Source organism: Festucalex cinctus, chromosome 11 (genome assembly GCF_051991245.1).
Source record: "Festucalex cinctus isolate MCC-2025b chromosome 11, RoL_Fcin_1.0, whole genome shotgun sequence".
Classification (NCBI taxonomy): domain Eukaryota; kingdom Metazoa; phylum Chordata; class Actinopteri; order Syngnathiformes; family Syngnathidae; genus Festucalex; species Festucalex cinctus.
Window position 1 is genome coordinate 26,319,489 of NC_135421.1, and position 12,281 is coordinate 26,331,769.

A 12,281-nucleotide genomic window follows, 5' to 3' on the forward strand; every position below is an offset into this window, starting at 1 on the left:
CTTAGATATGGAACGGGAAAAATAATCACAGTCACATCACAAAAAAAGGAGGCGGGGGGGAGGGGGGGGGGTCGGGGTAGTGGGGACGCAGATCATTTGAATGCGGCGGGCACATTTTTTGCATCTCTGATCACACCTTACCGACTAACCTGACTAACCCCTATACCCCCCCCCCCCCACCCCTCCCATTTCAAGCTTTTTGGATGGAGGCTCACTGTACTGTACACAGCAGTGCGGCAGCTGTGTAATCCTTTTAACAACCGACGGCGCTATTAAACGAAGCGGCGCTGCAGCTGCAAATGGCCAATAAAGCCGACACAATATCATCCCTATTAAACAGTAATCTGGGCAGGCTTAAGAAGTTGTGTGTGAAGGGAGGGAGTGGGAGAGAGTGGGGCCCGGGGGGTGGGTAGGGGGGGGGTGGGACCATAACAAAATGTAATCAAGCAAAACATGGGGGATTTTCCTCAAGCGAAGAAGGCCAAACAATTTCCACGGTGGCAGACATGAAAGTTCTCCGCCACTTCAGGTGACCACCTTATCACGCGCCCCCCCCCCCCCCCCCCCCCCCCCCCCCCCCCCGCCCCCCAGGGGCCCATCAATTTATCAGCACGGATATTACGGCAGAAAAAAAAAGGGGGGGGGGGGGGAGAAAATAACAAATTGTGTGTTTTTTCAAGCGGCCCAATCCAATTCATAAGATCACAATTTGAGAGATAGAAGTGGGTTTATTTATTTTTTTGCGCCTCTTTCAGCGGCTTATGTGCACATGAAAGGCGAGCGAGGGAGCCCAAGCATGATGGAGCCTTTGAGCTCGGAGAGAGGAGCCAAACCTCTTGAAGGTTTTTTTTTTCAAGGGTGGGGGGGCGATAAACCGAGCGGAGGCCGCGGGAGCTCCCTCCGTCAAAAAAAAACAAGGTGTTCCAACTTATCGGGAGTGAAATGATTACGCCTCCGCCGGGCCCATTACTGCCGGCTCTTCGGGGTCAAAAGCAAGCCGGGATAAAAGGGAGAAGTGAAGCCTCCTATCCAGCCACCAATCATCCATTAGCGTGCAGAACGACGGGCTTGTCTAAAGCCCCCGCACCACCGCCCCCCCCACTCTGACACGGGCTTGTCAGTCTGCCACATAAGACGACGACGTAATCACATCAATACAAATAACTTATTTACTAGTTTATTTACTTGTTTAGGAAGTGTTTACACAAGGGGTGTCAGGCGAATACATTTTTTTTTTTAAGCGTGATTAATCGCGTGATTTCAATAGTTAACTCACGATTAATCGCAAATTTTACATCTGTTCTAGATGTACAATAAAATATTTTTCCAAGTTTTCATACTCTTGTTAACATAAAATTGTAAAAAATGTTACACTAATATAAATATGGCTGCAACTTTTAATAATTGATACAGTAATTTCATATTAATTCAGAATGTTTGAGTTAAAATTAGAGCTGTCAAACGATTACATTTTTTTTTAATCAGATTAATCACATCGTAGAATTTTGATTAATCATGATTAATCACTGACTTAAAAAAAGATTTTTTTCCCCAACATTTTTGCCCGCTGCACACGCTCATCCTACTTTTTCTAATCAATTCATTATTTGCATAATTTAAAATGGGAAAAAATGACCTACGGCATATGTGAACATTGATTAAATGCTTTACTTTAATGCATTAAGTTATGTTTATTGCTCAAACTCCAACAGCTACCTTTAATGTAACCATCCACTGTCGGCTAAAAAGGATCATCTGCGGTAAAAATTAATAGCGTGATTAATCTGTGGTAATACAACGATTAATGCGATAATGTTTTATGATTAATTAACTAGTTAACGCTTTACCTTTGACAGCACTAGTTAAAATTAAAACGATGTACTGATATTGATTTGTGCTGAGGTCATTTTTCTGCCACTAGATGGCAGAATTGCATTTGTAAGACTGTGAGTGGTGATAGCTCAGTACATTTCTTTTCAGATTATTAAGAGCTATCTTGTCTAACATAAAATGACTTGTCAAATTGTGCACATTTTTAAAATTGTAAAATACAACTTGACCCTAGTCTCCACAAATGTATGCATTTTATTATTATTATTATTAATTTGTATGACTGCAAAATTTTGAAGTTGCATTGAGACTGGAATTTCCCCAGTACAGGTTTTCCAAGATCATTAATTGCACGTAAAAAAAAAAAAAATATATATATATATATATATATATATATATATATATATATATATATATATATATATAAATAGTGGCATTAAAGAAACTTGAACTCAAAATGAACGCACACATTTCGACAGCCCAAGTTTACACATTTGAATACGTTTCAGTCTCCTCCCAATCGTCTGTTCTTCTGATTGTGCAGTTTCTCTGTACTGCTAATGCATGTGAGCTAGATTTTTTGTTTTGTTTTGTCCAATAAGATTGCAGCTTCAACAATGTTGCCATGTCAATCTAATCTGCCCAACAGGGTTGTTGCTTCAGCCGAACAGCTTTTAAATGTGTCCTCAATGACATCTGTCTTTTTTCCTGTTTTCTGACTAGCAAAACATGTCTGTCACAATTACAATGGAATGGTTTTTACTTTTTTTTTTAACTTTTTTTGGCTTCAATTTGATGGCCATTGTATTTCTCTTTTAGTTGTGCGCACACGAGGGCAGTACAATTCGTAACAAGTGTCCGCCATCTTTGTGGAATTTTCGAAAAGCGTGCACTTCAAATTTCTCCATAACAAATACATTCACAACAAAAACATTAGCCAAAAAAAATAGCCATTTTTTTTCCCCCAACACAAATATAACGCAACGCGTGTAATTCTTTTGTTTTTATGTTTACACCGACGGTAAACTTCAACTGGCGAAAGTCCCGCCCACTGATATCTGCTGATCCGCCCTTCATACGAAAAAAACAAGCTGACAAACACTCTCGTAAGCGCTCGCGTGTTTGCAGTCTCCCTCCCACTCAAGCCGGTGTGTTTATGCATCTCGATTGAATCAAGCAAACCGGCTGAATCCCAAGCGGGCAAGACGCAATCGGAGCATCTATCTACATTTAATGTCTCACTCTGTATGCATTGCGTTGCGGACGGACAAACGGACGGATGACCACGCTCTCGTCTGCTTATAACAGCACAACCCTTCTGGATTAAGGTCAACGCTTTCGCCACCTACACCGGGTACCCCCTCTCCCCCATCCCCCCCCCAAAAAAAACTCCAATTGTTGGTGGCATCTCTGATAAACCGAGTGTAGCAATCCTTTTCTCCCACGCCTCCATGCACAGGTCAGCGTCAAGGTCTTCACAATGCAAGCTTGATGATGCCTTGCGCGGAATTGCGCAATTGCAGCGAGCAATCCATTTGGTGATATGGAGAGCAAGGGTCCCAATGGGATGGGGATGAGGATGGGTGGTCATCTGGTAAAATTAGAAAGACTGGTTGCCATCTACAGTTTCACATTGCAGATTAGCCAAAAGAAGACGATGCTCAATAGTAGACAGCGAAAAGAAGTACTTCCTATTGGGTCCCGGTAAAAAGGTGTCATTAGTAGGAAAGCACCTTTTTTTTTTCCTTTTTCTTTTTGAGCAGTGAAAATGAACACCTATTTATTGTATATCATTCAAAGTCCATCCGTAATAGGTTAAAAGCCGCAATATTGAGAAACCGTATAAATACTCTCCACAAATTGAAATCTAACTAGATGAACTCATTCACTCCCAACCATTATCACTTTGCTCCCAGTTGTTTTACTGGTTTTTGACTGATTTTGCAAGGCCTTCAGAATATTGTGTTCTATTGCTATAAAACATAGAACCTACCAAAAGAAAGATTAGAGTCTCTTCTTTCATCCGGGAAAAAAATAATACTTGTATCTGTTTCCGTTTTGCAGCAATTAGCATTAGAATATAGCTAAGTTTCATCGATATTCCCGTTCCTGTTGAAAACACTGACAAAAAGAGCTTGTCACCCGCTGGCCATTATTTATTTATTTTTTGTAATAACTACATTTGTTTTAAGCCACCTCTTCATGTAAGAAGCTGCATCAAAGCCTTCTGTATACTCTTGCATTAAAAAACGCTTTTTTGGGAGTGAAGAACAAAGTATTAAAAAACATAATTTCACATTTTTGGGTTTGAGTGAGTTAACTTGTGAGTCCTCCTTGCCTGTAAGTGGCGCTAGCTTGCAGCAGTTTTTCACCAAAACTTCACCGGTTTGGAAATACTTCAAAATTGTGAATCTTAAACTAAAAGGGCATTTTTGTGTTTTATTTTGAGCGTTAAGACTATTGAAGAGTGACTGTGTTGTTTGTTTGTTTTTTTGTCAAAATTAAAGGAAATATATTTGTTTAAAAATATCTTTTAGTGATTTTTTTTTTTTATTTGGCAAAATGTACTACTGGTATCGGCATTTGGTATCGGTATCGGTGAGTACTGAGGGTCTGAGTATCGGTATCGGTCTGAAAAAAAAGTGGTATCGAACATCTCTAGTTATCATAGTGAATGCTTAAAAACCCCCAACTCATATTGAAGTAGCTGTAAAAACTGTCTTTTGTATTAATTCATGGTTCAGTTGCCTTTGTTTGTTTAAATGAAAGCCTAAATTGTTGCACCAAAACATATTAATTAATTTTAATACAGATTAATTTATTGCTTGTGTTTCATTAAAAAAAAAAAAAAAAAAAAAAAAAAAAAAAAAAAAAAACATGGTAAGATGACCTGGACAAAATAATCACATATTAAATTGCAATTGCAATATTGAGGGGAAAAAAAAATTCCAATTACATAATTTTTCAAAATTGCTCCTCCCTATTAAAACTCCAAGATACAAACTGCATCTCCGACTTGGCGACCTTGCCCACTTCCAAAGATGAGCGAGCGAAAAAAACAATCAGGTGAGAATTAGTAGGCCACACCACAGCGGCCTGTAAAAACGATAACGGCCTTTCGATTGTGACCGCTCCTTCTTCGTATTTGAAACGGATCCAAGCGGGAGATCAAAACGCTCGCGCATCATTCGTCACCATTCAGATGAGATGTTGAGCACACAAAACGCACGACGACATGGCAAGAGGCTGTTTTCAATGATGCGAAGCATCTGGTCGTGTCCTTTCCGCGCGCTTCCAATGAATTATGTATCGGCCGGCGGTGATTTATGGCGCGCCATGCTCAACCTTCTCCCTCTCCCTCAATGGAGGAGCCCGCATGGATTTTCGCAGGGAGCCAACTGGGAGAACCAAAATTGCTCAATTTAAGGAAGTAATTAAAACTGTCCACAATCAATATTTATCTCTGGAAGGATCCTGGTGGGGGGTTTAGGGCCTCAACGTCCCCCCCCTCCCCCTTTACCTCAATTGTGCTCCGTGTCTTGCTCTTCAATGCTCAGGCTCTTCTCATCTGCTCTCTTCCTTCAAGCTGGACCCACTCAGGACTTAAGTGACGCGTCTCCAATAATCCGACAGCCGTCATATGTCACATGCTGCAAAACACGCCACACGTCAGTTACACATTTGTTGTCACGTTATACTTTCGGCACACAATCAAATTTGCAATGACGTTTTTGGGTTTTCTTTTTGGTTTCGTTTTTTTTTGTTTTTTTTTGTTTTTGTGTTTGATTTGCATTTGCAAGTACTTTTGGGTTGTTTTTTTTGCTTTGTTTTTTTTTTGTGTGTTTGTGATTACCTTTTTGTTTTTGCTTCACTTATTGTTTTTGTGTTTTGTTTGTTATTACTTTTTTTTACTTGTTTTTTGATTTGCATTTCCAATTAGGTTTTTTTTGCTTCATTATTTTTTGTGTTTTTTGATTTGCATTTGTGATGACCTTGTTTCATGTTTTATTTTTTTTTATTTTATTGCAATTTTTTGCTTTTTCTTTGTTTATTGTTTTTGATTATTGTTTTATTGTTTTGTATTTTTATTTGCATTTGTGTTGACCTAGTTTCATTTTTTTTGTTTTTTTTATTTGAATTTTCAATTTTTTGTTTTTTCGTTTATTTTTGCTTATTGTTTTTTTTTTTTGTTTGTTTTTTTTGTTTTTTGATTTGCATTTGTGATGACCTTGTTTCATGTTTTTTTTATTTTTTTTTATTTTATTGCAATTTTTTGCTTTTTCTTTGTTTATTGTTTTTGATTATTGTTTTATTGTTTTGTTTTTTTATTTGCATTTGTGTTGACCTTGTTTCATTTTTTTGTTTTTTGATTTGAATTTGCAATTTTTTTTCTTCTTTTATTGTTTTTGATTGTTTATTTTATTTATTTATTTTTGTTTTTGTGTTTTTTGATTTGCGTTTGCCATTACCTTTTTTTTTCTTTGCAATTTGTTTGTGTGATTAATTGATTTGCTGTAGTGCTATGTCTGTGTCTTTTGATTTGCTGTAGTATTTTTTTTTTTGTTTTTTGCATTTTGCGCTTGAGGGCCACCGTCCATTCTCCTCTATTCTAGGCCAAACTCGAGGAGCAGCGAAAGCTCACGAGGGTCTTCGGAGCTCGCCGGCCGCGTGGACGAATCATGTCATTCTCCATCATCAATTTTAATTATCCTCACAAGTGCTCATTCCGCTTCCGGCGCCACTGGCAAAGCAAGAATCAGGGGGGAAAAAAATGATTTCAATCTATTTGGGACATGAAGTGTGAGGTGAGACCTCCGTTTGGCACAACCTTTCCCCGTTTTTAACACCACGCACATGCAAAGCACACCCAAACGCACCCACGCCTGCACACACAAATACAGAACACAAACACACACACAGGTCTAATTTTTTATCTTGTTGTGTTGTTGCAGGAGCCCAGCAGGAGGCAGCCAGCAGGTCAATATAACAAAGGTCACGCCCCGTCTCGCCAATCTCCCAGCGCAAGCGAATGCGGCGCACGTTTAGCCATCATTACGACACAGGCACCGGGCGTCTCCTCCCAATAACATGGCGGGAGGTCCCAGCGGCCTCGGCGCGCCCACGCTGCGTTAGCCCGCCACCTGTCCAGCGGTGTCTGTTAGCCGGCTTTTCTAATTGGGCTGATTTAGTTGGGATTATTTCCTGGAGGGAGGACGCGGCCATGCCGAGTGGCGGCGCCTTGACGATGTTTGGATTGGAGATTATTAGTATTGACTGTGAAGATGAAGGGATTGTTGTTTAGTGGTCTGGCAAACGCCGAACACATTTGCACAGAGCTGCTAATTACATGCGTAGGAACTGTCATTCAATGTGTGTACGTTTCAACATAGAAAGTCAAGCTTATTCTTTTTTTTTTTGTTTTTTTTTTTTGTATTTTGAAACTACAAATTAAAATAATTTTCTGGCTAAACATCTACCAGAAATGTCCTTTTAAAAAAAAATTTAAACCAGGTATCTGTTGTAGTACCAACACTGACCTGTGAGGCAGTATGGTGCCACAGGGCATCCAAACTGACAGAAATGACAAACAAACTTAAGAACTGGGTAAATTGTTAGCTTTTTAAGTTGTTGCTACTAATTTTGTTTTTCACCACAATCTCACTTTTCTATTGTAAATATTGAACAGGTTCATGAACGATTTTCAGCCACAATCACTTAGCAAGCAGATTGGGGAGGGGGGGGAAAAAAAAAAAAAAAAAAAAAAAAAAAAACACCCCTCAGGATAATCTTTTACGGACATTTGACAATCGGACCTTTGTAAGCGTTAATAATATTTATTTCTTTTTTCCCCTCTCAATATTACGATTTAATATATAACCCCGCCCCCCCCCATACCCCCTTGCGACCCAATTCTAAATAGTTAGAAGAAATTGAAAAATTGTCATGACTCAGCTGTTATGATACCACTGTACTGACTTCCGCACATATTTCATTATATATTTACATTTAAGTCAAGCCTCCATGTTGAGAGAAGCTAGCTGAGGTGGCTCGGGCATCTGGTTAAGATGGAGGCCTCCCTGGGGAGGTGCACTGGGCATGACCCGGGATATGGTGGAGTATAGGGATGTAACGATATCCAAACATCACGATACGATATTATCACAATATGAACGTCACAATACGATAATTATCACGATATTGTGGGGGCGTTGGCGATATTTAAAAAAAGATCACAATATTATAAATACATAAGTACATAATATAAATGCATATAAAGCACCTACAATCTCTAATAACAATATTGAGCCACTTACTTGCTAATGCAAGCACCCATTGATCGCTTCACAAGCAAATTCGGTTCCCCTTTATCTGACAATTAGCAGAGATTTTAAACATAGAAGGCCAAAACATCCCTAATGAAAATTAAATTGCACTAATAAACTAGCCACTAGAGGGTGCTAGAACTGCACAAATGGAAATCAACCTGACTTTTTTTTAACAGATGTGTTCCTTTTAAATATTGTGAACATGACGGCAACGATATTGTGGCAGTTTTAATATCACAATGTCACGATATTGCCCTTATTGTGACATTCCTACTGGAGAGACCGTCTCTAGGCTGGCCTGGGAACACGTTGGGAACGCCAGGGAGAAGCTGTACGAAGTGGCTGGGGAAAGGGAAGTCTGGGCCGCGACCCGACCCCGGATAAGCGGTAGAAGATGGATGGATGGATGGATGGATAGAATAGATGGATGGATGGATCGATACAATTGATACAATGGATGGATGATAGAATGCTCAATCCAACGGATGGATGGATGGATGGATGGATAGAATAGATGGATGGATGGATGGATGGATCGATACAATTGATACAATGGATGGATGATAGAATGCTCAATCCAACGGATGGATGGATGGATGGATGGATGGATTGATTGATGTACAATGGATGGATGGATAGATGGATCGATACAATTGATACAATGGATGGATGATAGAATGCTCAATCCAACGGATGGATGGATGATGGATTGATGTACAATGGATGGATGGATAGATGGATGGATGGATGAATCAATACAATTGATACAATGGATGGATGATAGAATGCTCAATCCAACGGATGGATGGATGGATGGATGGATGGATAGAATAGATGGATGGATGGATGGATCGATACAATTGATACAATGGATGGATGATAGAATGCTCAATCCAATGGATGGATGGATGGATGGATGGATTGATTGATGTACAATGGATGGATGGATAGATGGATGGATGGATGGATCAATACAATTGATACAATGGATGGATGATAGAATGCTCAATCCAACGGATGGATGGATGGATGGATGGATAGAATAGATGGATGGATGGATGGATGGATGGATGGATGGATGGATGGATGGATGGATCGATACAATTGATACAATGGATGGATGATAGAATGCTCAATCCAACAGATGGATGGATGGGTGGATGGATGGATGGATGGATGGATTGATGTACAATGGATGGATGGATAGCTGGATGGATGGATGGATCGATACAATTGATACAATGGATGGATGATAGAATGCTCAATCCAACAGATGGATGGATGGATGGATGGATTGATGTACAATGGATGGATGAATGGATGGATGGATGGATCGATACAATTGATACAATGGATGGATGATAGAATGCTCAATCCAACAGATGGATGGATGGATGGATGGATTGATGTACAATGGATGGATGGATGAATGGATGGATGGATGGATGGCCAAACATTTTGCAAACTACTCCAAGAACTGGAATCCAACATGTGCAATTCCCTCCTGCAAACCACAAATCATCCCAAAGTCTATTATCTGTAATTTATGATCTCTTTTGTTCCTTTTCCTCCCTCGCTCGCTCTCGCTGCCGCGCTTTCCCCATGTGCGACCCGCTGAGGTTATCACCCAACACTTAACAAATGATGCGCTTGTGTTTGTATGAATGTATTGATCAGCGCTCCATTCGGGCAGATATCTTTCTTTATTTAGGACGGCAGCTCGGCCAGCAGGGATAGCGTCTCCTTCCTTCAAGGCGCATCTCCTGTTTTTTTTTTTTTGCCTCACTGGCTCACCTAACTGCACCACTTTATTGCGCAAATTCAAGCTGTCACTTCCCGCGCTGCTAGAATTGCTCAGAGGCAACAAATAATAATACAGGAAAAAGTAGGATAAAATAATCTTGTCACGGCGGCAAAAGTGATTGCAGGGGGTGGCAATCTCCAATCAATATACTAATGCCGTAATTTAGCGCTGGAGGAGGAAGCCGGCTCTCATCTGGTATTTCTTGGCTCACTGACCAACTTTGACCTTCGCTGGGAGTGACGAGCGAGAGCGGGATTATTGTGATGTTGGGCTCAAAGAAATCACCAGCGAGAGTTGAGAGGCGACGGCTGACATTTTGATGTTCACCACCACCAAAACCTGAACTGATTAATTCTCGGTCAGGACCAGCTCTTCAACTTCCACTTCCCTCCATGACAGCAAATCCCTGACACTAGCATGACGGAGTGGGAAATAAAAAGATGGCCGCTGATTCTATTTTAATTATGATTAGAGCTTTTGTCTTCAATTTGTTATACAATAAATGTTGTAGGAAAGTGAAAGTGAACGCAAATTGCAATTCCTCCACCCATTTATTGTGGCTGAAATTTCCTGAACTCATTTGCTCCCAATAACGTATAAATACGTTTTTTTTTCATGTTTTAAGTGTCCCAAAGACGGATTTATATGTTTTTTTGTTCTTTTTATGCGAGAACATACAAAAGGCTTTGATGCAGCCTCTCAATTGCAAATAACGGTTGCAGAAATGATAGTTATTAACACAAACGGCCAGCAGGTGGCAGCAGAGCAAAGGAGATCAACCAGAGCCATCTAGAAAAAACGCTAAATTAGTTTCAATTTTAAATAGATTTGTGACAACTGATGAAGCTTAGCTCTCTTTTAATGCTAATTGCTGCAAAACGGAAACAGACAGAAACATACTTTTTTTTTCCTGATGAAAGAAGAGACTTTAATCTTTCTTTTGATAGGTTCCATGCTTTTATAGCAATAGAACACAATATTCTGTGGGCCTTGCAAAATCAGTCAAAGTCCAGTAAAACTGCCGGGATTGCTTCTGTGAAAATGGCTGGGAGTGGAAATGATTTTTTAACTCATTCAAAACCCCCCAAAAAAATGTATATATACATTTTTTAATACTTTGTCCTGCACTCCCCAAAATGCATTAAAACATTTGTTTTAATGCAAGAGCATACAGAATGCTTTGATACAGCTTCTAACATGAAGAGGTCACTTAAAGCAGAGTATAAGAGATCAGCTCAGGCCATGTTGCAACAAGCTCTTTTTCCCAGTGTTTGCAACAGGTTTATACATAATGATGAAGCTTAGCTATAATCTAATGCTAATTGCTGCAAAACGGAAACAAAAATAATACAATACACAATATTATGTGGACGTTGCAAAAATCTGTCAAAATCCAGTAAAACAGCCGGTAGTGAAAGGGGTTGCTTCGGTGAAAATGCCTGCAAGTGAACGAGTTAATTGGAAGACTTGTTCTGAGGACTAATTATAACAACGGCTCGGAAATGAGCAAGTCAGGTCACTCAATAAGGCACAACTGTTTGGGGCCTCATCATGCCCACATTATTATTATTACTATCATCCTCAGACTCCACGCAGAGCAGAACCAAACCAAAACAGAAGGCATCCTAAAGTTTGTCTGAAAGGAGAGAAATTGATTGCAATTACCCAAGAGTGTTTGCCCGCCCCCCTCCAGTGATGCTAATGACTTAATCATCCCGAAAAATGCATGCAATTTACCTCAATTGCCTTCACCTATATGCTATACTTTCGTGCTACAGATTTCCAATCGTATTTGACAGTGCGATTGGACGTCATGTGTGCCATCGTCAACAAGAGCATCAACAGCCAGGGAATGTATTCATTTGTATGATTAACTCATTCACTCGCCGCCATTTTCACATTTCGCAATCCCGTTCGCTCCCGGCTGTTTTACTGGATTTTGACTGATTTTGCAAGGCCCACAGAATATTGTGTTCAATTGCTATAAAAACATGGAACCCATCAAAAGAAAGATTAAAGTCTCTTCTTTCATCAGGAAAAAAAAAGAAAAAAGTATGTTTCTATCTGTTTCCGTTTTGCAGCAATTAGCATTAGAAGAGAGCTAAGTTTCATCAGTTTTCACAAATCTATTGAAAATTGTAAGTCATTGAGCTTTTTTCCAACATGGCCCTGGTTGATCTACTTTGCTCTGCTGCCACCTGCTGGCCGTTTGTGTAATAACTACCATTTCTGCAACCGTTCTTTGCAGTTGAGAGGCTGCATCAAAGCCTTCTGTATGCTCTAGCATAAAAAAACAACAACAAAATAACGTATAAATATGT